This window comes from Cupressus sempervirens, chromosome 3 (assembly GCF_028749045.1).
Source record: "Cupressus sempervirens isolate cs-2001-9-10 chromosome 3, ASM2874904v1, whole genome shotgun sequence".
NCBI classification, from domain to species: Eukaryota; Viridiplantae; Streptophyta; class Pinopsida; order Cupressales; family Cupressaceae; genus Cupressus; species Cupressus sempervirens.
Genome location: NC_143120.1, coordinates 705,618,550 through 705,634,267, shown reverse-complemented (window position 1 = coordinate 705,634,267; position 15,718 = coordinate 705,618,550). Strand labels below are relative to the sequence as shown.

The 15,718-nt window shown below is 28.9% G+C and overlaps 1 pseudogene; it reads left to right on the top strand.

Annotated features, from left to right (window-relative positions):
- Positions 1 to 15,718, top strand: part of LOC149568699 (immune-associated nucleotide-binding protein 9-like) — a 163,962-nt pseudogene that overhangs the window by 89,568 nt on the left and 58,676 nt on the right.

Here is a 15,718-nt window from a genome sequence, read left to right as displayed (position 1 = left end):
AGCATCCAATTTTGGTTCAATTAGTGTATATAGTTGACAAAGTACATGATGAAGATATAAAGACCAATGATAAGATGATGAGATGGTCTAAGAAAACATTTGAGACAAAGTTTTTGAGAAAGTTTCAATAGAACTTTCAATAAGGTAGGTTGAGCTTTCTAACCCACTACTTTGGAAGGAATTTTGACAACAAGTCATTCTTTGTATATGAAACTTTGTGATGTTGATTTCTTTCATATTGATAATCAACACTCTATTGATCAAATACAAGAAGATTTGAAGGTTTGTATTACTTTGTTGGGAAAGAACACAAGTTCAAGCCACATTCATATAATAAATTCATATTTGATCAAAGAAGATTAGTCGAGTTGATGGGTAAAGACAAAAAAAAAAGAAATAAATTGATTTCAATAAAACTCATGTTGCTACCTCATTTGGAATAATTCATAAAGAGATATAATTTGCACAAAATCTAGTTAAGAGAGTTGTGCATCTCTCAACTATAGATAGCTTAACTGATCTAGCTATCTAGTTAGAAATCTAGATGCAGATCCTTGAATCCATAAAAATCATATGGAATTAAGGATTAGAGGAGATTTTATAAAATCACAAAATTCTTGAAAACTCCAAGTCATAGAACACAAGTTCAAGCTCACATTCATATAATAAATTCACATTTGATCAAAGCAGATAAGTGGATTTGATACATAAAGACAAAAACATTAGAATTAAATTGGTTTCAATAAAACTCATGTTACTACCCAATTTTGAAATAATTCAAAAAGAGTTATAATTTTCATAAAATATAGTTAAGAGAGATGTACATCTCTCAACTACAAATAGCTTAATTGATCTAGCTGTCTAGTTAGATATTGAGATGTAGATCATAGAATCCATAAAAACCATATGGAATCAAGGATTAGAGGTGATTTTATCAAATCAAAAAACCCCTAAAAATTCCAAGTCATAGAGTGTCAAAAATAAGGTGAGAATCATTTGTGACATCAATCATTCATAGGGAAAATCATATCAGAATGATCAAAATAAAAGAAAGGAAAATTAGATAAATCAACATCTAAGATCAAAGCCATGAATATATATTGTATAGTTGAGTCAATTTTTTGGAGATACAATTATAGTCTAAGGTGGAGTTCATTTTTAAAAACAATTTGAACGGATTGTTAAGTCATGATGAAGTGTTTTTGTCACTAATGCCAAAAGGGGAGATTTTTTATCTCTAAGTCTTGTTTCCTATTGCCTATTAGTGTCCAACACTTCATCATTTCCTAGGTAGTGTTGGTCTCTCATCACTACAACTGAGCCACCCAAAGAAGGTCAAGCTACATAGACTTGTTTATACTTCACTACATATCAAACAAGTCAAAAGTTGTTGAGTAGCTGAGTAGAGACCGAGCTACTATACATGTCGAGTAAAACATATGGAGACCAAGAAATGTAAAGTTAAATTATGTTGTCAAAGTTAGTACATGTCAAGCCTATAGAATCATAGAGACTACATAAGTGTTAGTTATGACAAAATGCCAGGACATTCAATTCTTGAGTAAACCAATTTTGGCATATGTGTTTGCAATGGTACAAAAACTTATGTAAATCATTTTAGCCAACTTCTGTACAACATTTATTGATTGTAGAGACATATAAGGATCAAATTATGCATTTTTTCAAAAGAAATTATTCCCAAAAAAGAAAGACTTGCCAACCAAAAAATTAGAAGGATTAAACAACAAAAGAATTAATTATGGCTCGTTGATCTTGATCTAGAACCTTCCATGATTATTTATTTAAGAAGGGATCAATCCCCAAATAAATATACATGAGAGAGAGAGTGAGGGGATATGTAGGAAGATTATGAAAGTGTGGAAGAGACTAAGGATGATAGGAAGAAAGGCTAATTTGGATAGAGAGATTAAATAGAGAAAATTAGTAGTGAAAGGTAGTTTAGAGAAAATTAGATAAGGAGATCATATTTAGACAATGAAGAGAGGAAATCTATAATAAAATTCATAGATAAAAATGAAATGATCAAGTACTGATACATTCTAACTAGTACATATCAGGGTAAATCTAATAACATAGTGGTTTTAATAGATGTCGTTAAATCTTATAATAGATTGCTTAGTTCATTGTATGTTGGAATCCTTTAATCAAGGTAGAGTTAAGACTCCTGTGGTACTTTTAACCAAGTAGACCCCTCATAGGCTAGATCATCAAAAGTGATTAAATTTTATCCCTAACATGCAAACTTTATTTTTGTAGTAGTAAATATTTGCGGGTATCATCCTCACCCTAATTTTACCTTCACCTTGGAGGGTTTTTGGGTTAACAAAATCTTTTTGATATGTTTTATTTTATTTTCATGGATGACATGCTTAGTTAAATTCATTTTGGTTTCACATCTCATGATTATATGATATATGATGTAAGATATAAGATGGATTAATAGTGAGTTAAGTGAATTTGTTATTTTGTTTAAGGAGCTAAAATTTTATCCATCCTAGTTCACCCCCATCCCTACCCCCCCACATTTTTGTATCTTGTTTTTCAATAATACTTCCAACATTCACCTAGAATTTTAAATAAAATTAAAGCTTAGATAGGGAGGATTTGAAAAGAAGACTTGATCAGTTTAAATTTACTAGCTTGACTTAGAAGAGATCCTTTCCAACCAAAGATTTTCTTATGGATCTTATAAACCAAAGCAGCCCAAAAGGATTCAAGAGGTTTTACACCAAGAGGAAAACCAAGGTAGATTGCTAAAAAAGTACTTATCTCACAATCCAAAATTCTATCCATTTTCCTTTTCTTTGTGAAAATAGTATTAATGAAAAAAATAGAGCTTTTATCCTTGTTAAGTAGTGGGCTAGTAGCCAAGGTATAATAGTGAAAGGGTTTTTTACACTCAAGAGCCTCCTTTCTGGAATTATCACCCATTATAATATTATCATCTACAAAATATTGATGAGAGCATATCTGATCATCATAAGAAGGTTTCAATCACTCTATCAAACCTAAAGAAACATCAGATTTCTAGAGATGACCAAGAGATTTGGCCATTAAAGAGAAAATAATTAAAGAAATGGGATCTCCTTTTCCAAATCCACTCAAAGGATAAGAAAAATAAAAAATAAAAATTCATTAGAATTACTGTTGAAGAGGTCAAAATAAGTTGAACAAAATGGTCATAGAACCCAAAAGGATTCAAAAAATTTCATCTGAAAATCCCACTACACATGGTCATATGCCTTAGACAAATCTTGTTTAAGAAGGAAACTAGGAATTTTAGAACATTCACTACAATAGATAACCTCATGCAATTTGAAACTGGAATCCAAATATGAATACCTAGCACAAAACCATTTTTCTCTAGAGATATCAATAAGCAAAGAAAAAAAAAAAGATGTGAAGTCAATAGTTTCTCAAAAAAATATAATAAAAGAACATTAGGAACCCATAAGGACCCAAATATTTATCCCTTTCAAGGAGAAAATAACATCCTTGATTTCTCCAAATAAAAAAATAGCCACAAGACACTTGATATGTTCCTCATTTAGAAAGGTAGGATTATTCTCTAATAGTGTTTCTTAGCTTTCCAATGCCAGAGAATTATCTTTCAAGAGAAGAGAAAAAAAAACCAATGAATTCTTTAAAGATTTCTTTATCAAAAGTTTTAACTCTAGAGATCAAGACATTTTTATATTTGATTAGGTGCTTTAAGTTTTAATGTATTGATGTAAAAAAATCATATGTTTCTATCTCTTGATTGAAGCCAAAGAGCCCTAGATCTCTAGCTCAATGATTGTTCCTCTTTAGTTATGATATCATTATAATTAGTTAAAGTAATATTTTCCTTGTCGCTTATTCCAAGGAAATCCCTTGAATCTTCTATATATTTCTGGATCCCTTCGAGATCAGATTTGATATCATTTTTTTGTTGCAAAATATCCCAAAAGACCTCTTTGTTCCAAAGTTTCACCTTCCTTTACTGAAATCTAGTTCTTAGCCATTTTAAACCTTACAGACCCTTTAGTCCTAACATTCTACTATTCCTAAATTCTATTAGTAAGATTTGAATGTTCCAACCATATTTTTTCAAAACTGAAAGGAGAATTTATTTTAGTTGTTGATGGTTTAGAAACCATATTAATTCAAAAGTGGTCAAAACCAATTCTAGGAAGGACAACCAAAGAGAAGAAAAAAATATTAAGCCAATCAATTGAAATAAGATCCCTGTCTAGTTTATCTTGAATCAAATCATTCCCAAATATATGATTGGACCAAGTAAACCTAGGGTCTTGAAGATCCACATCTACTAAGGCCTTAGAGTTAATAAATCTCATAAAATCCAACCTTCCATCAAAGTAACTTTAGGAAGAAACAACCTTTTCATAATCACATAGAGTAGTATTGAAACCACCCATGAGAAACCATAGATCTTGAATGAAAGTAGTTCTAAGATCATATAGTATATCCTAGAATACCAGCCTACCCACATTAGAGTTTGGGGAATGAACATTAGATAATAACTAAGATAATTATTTTTATATGAAAAAAATGAATACAGATAGGGTTATTTTTAGACTAGATCAACACACCTTTAACCATGACCTTATTCCAGAAGACTACAATTCGTCAAGATACCTTCTTGGGAACTACATCCCAAAACACTCACAAACTCACATCCATCTTGATTACATCCACTAGACCTTTTTCAGGACTGTTGGAGGATTCAAGGCAATAGAAAATTGCTATAATACCAAGAAATGTCGAAGTGCTAGACAAGGGCTCACATTTAGATCAAGTTTTAAAATAAAAAAAGAGACACACTATGAAATGAAAATTGTTGCCTAACCTTTCCCAAAATTTCACCAATTAAGTGATTAAAAAACTTGATCTAAAAGATAGCCAAGGAAAAGAACTCAAAGGTGGCTTCATGACCCTTTAATCGATTCAACATTAGCTTATACCATTTGAAAATCCAACATATCTATCTGCCTAGACACCAATGCTAAATCAATCAAAGTGGCATGGGATAGGTTCATGAAAATAACCTCTTCTATATAAGATATTAGTGCAAGGGTCCTTCTACATAATAAGATTGCATTCACAGAATCAAGTACCTTAAAAATGAACTATTTTTTAATAGTGGGATCATTTCAAATTTTTCTCTTATCATTTTAGTTTCTTCAACCATAAGAATATCTAGTTTATAGTCTCAAACTACATTTTTCAAATTATCTTACTTATGAGGAGCATTTTGTCCTCTTATTTTCCAAGACATGATCATCATTTGGAACCTTATGAAAAACTCTCCTAAATGATTAGTTGTTTAACATCCATGATATCTACTTTACTAGCCATTTCTCTTGAATCTTTATTATCCTTCATTCATTGACCAAGCTTCTTACAGCTTGTATCTAGATTTGGTTTAGAATTTGAGACCATTTTAAAGAACTTATTAGAAGTTAGAAGATTATTTTTCCTCCTATTAACCTCAACACATTAACTTTGGGCTCCATAATCCAACTCTTTTTTTCCAGAAACTAATGAAAATTAAGTTGTTGGGATAGAACAAGGGAGAGGATCTAGGAGCTTTGAAGAAACCACCTCTAAATCCTTTGCAAAGGCCTGATTACTTGACCCAGTAATCCATCGTGCCTTAAGTCTTTCAAACTAGGGAGCACTAGTTATAAAGAATGTTGGCCAACCTCAAACCTTATATATTTGACCTCTCCAACTTCAAAGTCTTCTATAAAGGCTTCCTCTCCTCTTAAATATTTTTAAATCCCTTCCACAATAGGATCCAATGTACTTTATGAGGTTTCTAAAATAGGATCTTGTAGAGGAAAAGACCATTGGTCATTTTTCCCCACTACCAGGTTGGGACTTGGAGATTTCATCTCAAACTACTAGAAAGAAGCCTCATTTCCACCTTGGTTTTGTACATTAACCAACTCCTAAATATCCATCATTTGTTCAGATGATAGTTTCTTTTTGTAAACCAATTTAGAGAGTGAAATAGAGAAAGAGAGAGCCAACGAGGAAGGAGCTCCCAGATGAAACACTTTCTTTTTCTTATTTGGGAATTTCTTTTCCTAGTGGCCTATTTTATTACAGAAAAAGCAAGAGAATGGGAGAGATTCAAACTCCACTTCCTACTTAAGAATACCTTATTTTGGGTTAATTACTATAACCAATGGGAGATTCTCAAGTTTCAATAAGTGCACACAAACCCTAGAAAAGAGGGTTTTAGATTTTGCTGAGGTATTGGTGTCAATGGAAAGGATTTCCCCAAAGTAACTCATATGCCCCTTAAGAACTTATAGGTTCCAAAATTCTAGGGGAAGGCTAGGAAAAATAACCTTTTTAGAAAACTCAAAAGAAACAAAAACAATATCTGTGTGACCTTTCAAATGCCACTTTCTCTTAACAAAGCTATAGGTAGCTTCAATATTGGAGAGAGAACTAAGAAACTTCTCAATCAGGGTCAATGCCATTGAAGGTATTATTTTATCATTAATAAGATTGAAGGGAAAAATGTAATATTCTTCATCCTAACACCACATCATGATTAGATCCTTATGATGAGGACAATGGGACATACCTTTTAGATCCCCCAAAAAACCTAACTACTTCTTTTGAATGTTAGCCACCATGTTTCAAACATTGGAAATTACTTCTTTCCCACCTTTTTCCTTCTAAGAAATTGGGGGTTCTGGATCAGAGGGAGAACCGTCCAGCATAGAAGTTGGTAGAGTGATCTTTGGTTTAGAGAGGATAGAATCCACCTTTTCCTTGGGTAATGTCAATGGTCTCCCATTTGGATCCCCCAAACTATCCAAATGGGCATTATCCTCTAGAGAAACTACAAAAAAACTAGTTGGAAACCCCTGATCAGCATTCCCACCTACCTTCAAAGCTTTCAAAATTGAAAACTTTTCCTCTCAAGAGCTTGCCATATTTTTCCTGGTTATAATAGTGCTATGATGCAGAGTATGGATACCTCTCCTTATATATGTTACTATCACTCTAAGTATCATTTTCTATATAAAATGCAAAACCTATCCCTCCAACTCTCTTATTTATATGTCTCTCTCTCTCTTCTAATTGCTAGACCTATATGCATATATCCATTTTCATCTCTGTCTCTAATTATCCATATTTATTATTTCATATATCTCTTTATCTCTATCTTCTATTGTGTTGTTTATTTATTAAATAATATAGAATCTTCATAAGCCCATTTATAAAGGCATCCAAAAAATTGAAGTCATGTGCTCTACCTCTATGAACATCAAATGGATGGAATTAGTACAAACTGTTCCAAGAGATTGTATCTTTTCAACCACTACTTGAAGAATAAAAGTGAATGGGTTTCAATCAACAAAACAACATAGTTAAAATTTAAAGCAATATCACAATTTAACTTGTTGTAAGAAATATTTCGTTCTTATCAGCTAAATATGATTTTAAAGATATAATATTACTTAAGACTAATAGAAACCACATAATTTTTATTTATGATGTATAGTTAAAAGAAATATTTATTGATCATTTTTATTTAATGAATATTAATAATTATTAAAAATATAATTTTATTTAAAACACTTCATGAATACATTATATACATAATATTTTGTTAAATATATTGTTAGTTATCCATATTTTTATTAACACTATTTTAAGATCATTATTTTACCTTAATTAAATCGATAAAAAATTAATATTAAATAATTGATTATTTAGTATTTAATTTATTTAATTATAGAGTCATCACACAAAGACAATCAACTCATAATATTTTATTATAAAATTAAAAATTAAACTTTGATCTAGGAGGTTTGGATTTGAATCTAGTCGAATCTTTCATTTATACCATATAAATATAAAATTTGTAATAGAAAAAAAATAAAATTGTGATAGATCCATACATTTAGTTTCAATTACTAGTTAAGTTGTTAAAGCGTGAAATCTTAAAATTATCACAATAGTACTTTTCCTATACTTAGCTTGTGAGCAAATACTTAAAATTTAGTGCTACTCTTATTAATTTGTCAAATAATATCTTATACTATGTTTATTAAGAGGATGCCCAAGGCTAGCAATACTAGGCTATCTTCATTGGTAAGAGAAGACTACGATAATTGTATGAGTTAATATCAATTATTATTCTAGGACTTTTAATGTTTGCAACTAACGGAGAAATATGTCTAAATATTGAATATCTCTATATTGATGTCACTTAAACAAACTTAAATGGACTTAAAGCTTTAAAAAATTCCTAAAGTTTTGAATCTTTAATATATGTATTTACAGATATATGTGTATATGTATATATGAATATGAATATGTCTATGTATATACATTTCTATATTTAGAGATACTTATACATATACATACATACATGTATATGTATGTATGTATGTATGTATGTATGTATGTATGTATATTAATAATGAATTTCGGCAATACCTCCAAGTTAATAATCAAAATAAGAAAGGAAAAAATATTCATGAAAATAATATGTCACAATGTCATGTCCTTGTACATTTGATTTATATTTAATTAATATTTTAAATATTAATATCTTTTAAAAATAATTTCTTAGTTAAAAGTCTTTACAAAACATTGGACATAATTTATTTCTTGAATATCAAGATTTCAACTTACAAGATCAATAAATATTAGTAATTTATTATTATATAGTTGAAAATAGTATAAATGTATTAAATAAATTATTTAAATTTTTTTTTTTGAATATTAATTAAATAGTATTCGATTATGTTATTTTCAAAGCTTTTTAGTCCAAAATTACAACAAATTAATCCAAAATTTTTAGATTTTTACATGTTGAAGATTCTTACAAGAAATTGAGTACAATAAAATCTATAGACTTCTAATTTATAATGAAAAAAGTGTACTTCCATATAAATGATGTTTTTATTTCTCTACCAACTGTCAGATCATTCTTGAGTTCATTTCCGACAAGTGAAATTATTTTACAGACACAAATGCAACATGAAAAGCTCTAGAATAATATTTATTGATCCTAAACATTGAATGTCAATGATATTAAAACTCTAGGCCATTAATTTGATTTAGAAGATATTGTTTTCCTTAACTGAGTGAGCCATTAATGAGATTCTTTAACACTTGGAGTAATGTTTACACCTCCCTTTAGAAACTTATTCAATTGAAGCACTCAAATATGGGAATTTTTCAAAAGAAATTATGAATGCCCAAAAATAATTTTCTGCAAAGAACTGGTTGAATGTGAAAATAGTTAACTAGGTACCAATCACATTTTTGTGTACATTTTATGGATTTTCTTGTGAGGAGTAAGACTGGCATAACTTTTAAGATATTTGATGGGCATCTTGCAAGGAGTATGTCTATCATCTTATTTTTAATTGATATAAAAAGAATTATATTAGCACTTGCACCATTCAAGGATGAAAAGGCTATGTTGATGGTTTGAATTAAATATATTAAATGATATCACTCTATTACTGGTGTAGAAAGATTTGTTATAATATTGATATGACTCACATACACTTGTCATTAGAAAAAGAAATAGTATATATTAAAAGAACTTAAGAAAATGCTAATTTACATTCTAATCAATCATGCATGTAAGCATGGTTGAACTCAGAATTTGTATTAGCCATCTTTTTGTTTTAGTAATCTATCTTTCTATATATAGTTTGTAGGTTACTTTCTCCGTGCAACTTTCCAACAACATATTATTATTTTATGATTCTCTCTATCAAGTTTGACTCCACCTCTTCCATTAGTCATCAATGCAACTACTTATAGGTCATTCTATTGTCCATCTCTTAAGTAGCTTAAATTGATCGTCGCCATCTTTGGATCTCTTTGTTACTCAATTTGTCATTTTTTTTTTCAGTCTCTTTGGAACTATGTAAGTACATATTTATCCAACTTTCTACTATCATCTTTAGACATTTCTTTATATATATTTAAATGTAATAGCACGATGGGAGATTTCTTGTTTTTGTTAATTATCAATCTTATTTTCAAAAACTAACAATGAGAAAGTGAGTAGTCTTTATGTATTTATTCCATAGCCTTTGGTTTGTATATATTTAGCCTATTTTTACTCAGCATGATTCGCAACTTGTTGATTATTTATTTAGAAGGAATATCTAGAAAAATATATTAAAGATCATATAAAAAAAATAGCAGCATATTGCACTAAATCTTCCCTTTCAAGGCCAACATGGAATTAAAATTTGCAACTTTAGTGGTGACTCCCACCAACATTCATGTACACCACTTGAAAGGCCAAGTATCCTAGATCCATAATATTTATAGCGGAGATACGCCCACACTTCATCTCTCATGTTATAATGGAAACCATTGTAATAGTTTGTAATTTATTTATGATCGTATCAATAATTTTGTTGCACCCATTGATCTCAAAGAAGATAATAAAAGCACAAGCCAATCTAACCAAGAACCTATGAAGTTCATTGTAAATAAAACAAGATGTAGAGATAATTATAATCATAACACATGTATTTCATTGGTAAAACGGAAGAAAAATGTGTGTAACCTTAACATATTATACTACAAAGAATGAAACAAAATCTTTCATGTACTTTGCTAGAATAAATTCTAACTTGCAATTTAGAACAGAATTACTATAAAAATTTAAATCATTTTTTTGTGTTAAGAACATCCTTGTCTATCTAAAGATTTAGTCTTAAAATATATTTTGCATATATATAGGAACTATATTGTATATTTGCAAGAACACCTAAAATAATTAATGTTCATGACCACTTAAGCCATTTAAAAAAATTTAGTCATGTTTACCATTGTTCGATTGAAACATATGAATATTGACAAATAGCCAACACAAATAAATTCTTGTAACTTATTTATAATGTACAATATTTAATCCCAACACTTGATTTAATGTGAGATTGATTTTATTAAGTTTATTTGGCAGAAGTAGGGATTCAATAGGTAGATCCAAAGAAACATCTAACTATTGAAACACCTTTCTAAGTAAACACAATAGAAGAAAACATAGAGAGAACAACACCAAGGAGAGAGAGAATAAACACTCTTATTGAGTCATCAAGTTATTAGAATACATGCCTAGCTGTGAGGACTTTTCCATTATGGCTAGATGCAATATACAACTTCAAGATCTATGATCTAGCTTCAAATTTACATTTTTGGAATCATCTGCTCTGAAATCTCTAAGTTCTTCCTAACCTAAGTCAAATACTTCTACTTATACTTACCAAAATGGCTTATAGAAGATGCTAGAGCATTACATAATAGAAAGGCCCACCTCAAAATTATCTACACATATCCCAAGACAAGATCTCATCATTAAATTCATGATTCAAATTGAATACATAAGTAAGCTTGAACTAAAAACTAATAACTAACAAACTCAATCAAAGAAGGAACACTCGGTCAACACTAGAATTTAGTTAACATTTGTTGGAACTTAGTTAACACTGCTAGAACTTGATTAACACTACTAGAACTTGCTGATAACTATTGTAATGAATAAATGAGTAGGATAATAAGGCAACCTAGTATGCTCCTGCAACATGATTAACCCTATCTCTTTTGAAAGTAGTTTAAAATTTATTGTGGTTTAACTACAAATTAATATTAAATTATAGTATTATCATATTTCCCTTATATTTGTTTATATTTTACAATGTATAGTGATATTTTCTAATCATCTAATAATTATTTATGTGTATTAGAGGAAATTAAAAAATAATAATCTTATGGAAAATAAGTTAAATTGAATCCAATTATTTGAAATGTACAATTAGTGTTATGTAAGAATAATTGGATTAAAGATAGTTTATTTTTGTCCATGACTCATGAGAATAATTTAAAGTGATATTGAGCATTTGAAAACAATAAATTTCATTGAATGATTAATCAACATCAAACATGATTATTTATCATTATATTGACAAGACATTAGAAATTTCTAAATAATGAACCTATATTTATTTATGTCTCTTAACTATTCATTAATTTATATAAATAACTTAATATTGTTTAAATGTAATATAAAGAAATATAAATGTTCTCAAAAATTTTATGAGTAATCAATTTAAATAAAAATTTATTATTATAATTTAAATGACGTTATTATTTACTAAAATCCACTTATATTAAATGGTTTATTAAATAGCTATGGATACAACCTCTGATATAAAACCTTCTTAAAATTATGAATAATTAGAATGTTTTCCATCCAAATAAAGAATCCAAAATAAATCTAATATGCATTAAGGGCTTGTGATAACCACAGACATTTTTATTGAAAGAATACCTATAGAAATGAGATATGATGACACATAATTAAGTTTCTAGTGACTAGAGTTGGTTCCAACCCTTTTACAGCTCTTCACTATTTCATGGCAACATTGTCGGTGAATTCCATGTGTCTTGGAAAAGTGATGAGCATTCTACTCTTGATATCTTTTATCATTAATTGGGCCAAAATAAAACATGTTCTTGAGATCAGCAATATCCATTCAGGTTCTTATTGCCTTTAGAAACTCTTCTTTAAGAGATACTGTTCAACTTCTTTTATGATGATTCTAGATAAAATGAAAGTAAGAAGAAAGTTCATTATAAATCATATGGATTATTCAGCAAGATAAAAATAACATGATCATAAAAAAAAGATAAGAGGTTCTTGTGCCTAGCTGACTGCTGTATAAATTAAACATATTGGAATGGTAGCTCATGACCTCATAAGAATTCAATCATGCTTTGATGACCTTGAAATCTGATCGGTTCTCTCCTATTGCTTGAGATGTCACCTTCAATGCATGCAACCTCTGATTCTTCATTGGATTACTTGCATGGCAAAGGGTAGATATCATTCTATTTGATCAAAGTTATTAATCGATAATTGTAGGGTATTGGTAGGAGTAAATTACTGAATACTAAGATGAAGTGAGGTGTGAAAGAGATTGGAAACAAAACAAAAAAAGAAATTTGGAGAAGTAGAAAACATTCGGAATAATAATGTTTCTGACTCCTCTCATGGCTTCCATATAAAGGAACAAGTCATGATTTCTTGGCTTCCATCGGTTAAATGATTAAATGCCATTTCAAATATCCAAGTGTTAAATCAATTGGACATAAAAACTCTAACCCAAAACCTTCTTAAATTTATGAATAATTAAAATGTATTCCATCCAAATAAAGAATCCAAAATAAATCTAATATGTATGAAGGGCTTATGATAACCACAGACATTTTTATTGAAAGAAAACTTGTAGAATTGATATATGAGGAGATATAATTGAATTTCTAGTGAGTAGTGTTGGTTCCAACCCTTTTACATCTCTTCACCATTTCATGGCTACATTATCGGTGAATCCCAGGTGTCTTGGAAAAGTTATGAGCTTTCTACTCTTGATATATTTTATCATGAATTGGGCCAAAATAAAACTTGTTCTTGACATCAGCAATATCCATTCAGGTTCTTATTGCATTTTGAAATTCTTCTTTAAGAGATATTATTCAACTTCTTTTATGATGATTTTGGATACAATGAACGTAAGAAGAAAGTTCATTATAAATCACATGGAGTACTCAACAAGATAAAAATAACATGATCAAAAATAAAAAGATAAGAGGTTCTTGTGCCTAGCTGACTACTATATAAATTAAACATATTGGAATGGTAACTCTTGACCTCATAAGAATTCGATAATGCTTTGATGATCTTGAAATTTGATTACTTCTCTCCTATTGCCTGAGATGTCACCTTTAGTGCATGCAACCTCTCATTCTTAGCCAGATTACTTGCATGGAAAAGGGTAGATATCATTCTGTTTGATCAATGTTATTAATCGATAATTACAAGGTATTGATAGGAGTAAATTACTGAATACTCAAGTGTTAAAGAGATTGGAAACAAAACAAAAAAAAGGAATTTAGAAATGCAGAAAAAAATTGGAATAATAATGTGTCTGACTCCTCTCATGGCTTCGATATAAAGGAACAAGTCATGACTTCTTGGCTTCCACCGATTAAAAGATTAAATGCCATTTCAAATATCCAAGTGTTAAATAAATTGATAAGAAAGGGAAAAATAAAAAATTGGAAGAAAGAGTTGGAAAAAATATAATTCAACTACTATTATAATATATATTTTTACATATGTTCATGTAAGTATATCAATGTGGTCACATCATTTTATTAAATTATTACAATATAATGGTGCCATTTTATTTTTTTATTTATGTGTATCTACACACACACACACACACACACACACACACAAACACATATATATATGTATATATGTATATTTTATATATATATATATATATATATATATATATATATATATATATATATATATATATATATTATATACATATATACATATATATATAATATACATATATACATATATATATAATATACATATATACATATATATATAATATACATATATATATGTATATATATGTATATATTTATATATATATCTATATATGTATATATATAGATATATATACATATATATATATGTATATACACATACACACACACATATATATCTATGTGTGTGTGTGTGTGTGCGTAATATGATGAAAGATCAATTAAAATTGTTTGAGGTATGTTTATAATATTTTAATTAGGTTATTTTATGTTTTCTTAGATTACTTTCTTAGTAGCTCATGTGGGTCCCACAAATGTATCCTATGTTCAAGTCGTTGTGTCCTTTCCAAGGAAGTTCAAGGTCATACCTACCAATGTTGATGACTGAACTAAGAGAGCATCCCATTTTGATGATCCCATTTAGCAATGCTCCCACCATCTTCATCTTCCCCTCCAATGGCCCAAGAATTTTTTTTTTGGCATAATAACAATTCTATAATAATTTCATATAGTCATTATAAAAGAATTAAATTATCAAGCATAATTTCAAATCAAGCAATTTCTAATCTTATAACAATAGTTAATGGTTAATAACCATCTTCATCAACAATTAATAGAACATATACAAGTAACTACCTATTTCACATGATCATGAAAGAATAATTTGTTAAATCCAACGGTTATTAACAAGTTTAAAATTAGGTCAAAATTTTGAGATGTAAAAATAATTTTGCTAAAATTCTGAAATTAAAGTTCAATCATGATAATTATTAGAACCAACAAATGTTGTCTTCCTCAATCCTCCTTATAACTGAATACATTAACTTTGTCATATTTACTTTTCCTAAATTAACATTTGATGCTTAATTCTGAATTTGGAATTATCATTTATTATTCTGACTTATATAATGCTTCAACCTATACATTACACTTGATTAACGAGATTAAGCTTCACAAAAGGTTATTTTCCCTTACAAGTGTAATATTTACACTTTTATCATTATATTCATTTTGTCTTTAAACTAGTTTCTAAAATAGGTCACTTAGTAATCTCTTTAGAAATGAAGTCTAACCTTTATTTGGAAATCAGGAGGTTCTTTGCAGATGTAACATGAGAATGGTTCTTTTTGATAATAAAACTACATTGGAAACAAAGAAGGAAAAACAAAGAAGTCAATTACTAAAGTACATAGATATCATAACAGCTGAAAATGAAGGTTGGCCTTATTTGAATGAGTTGTTCCATGAAGCTCAGGTATGTATTAGCATCATTGGTGTGATTACA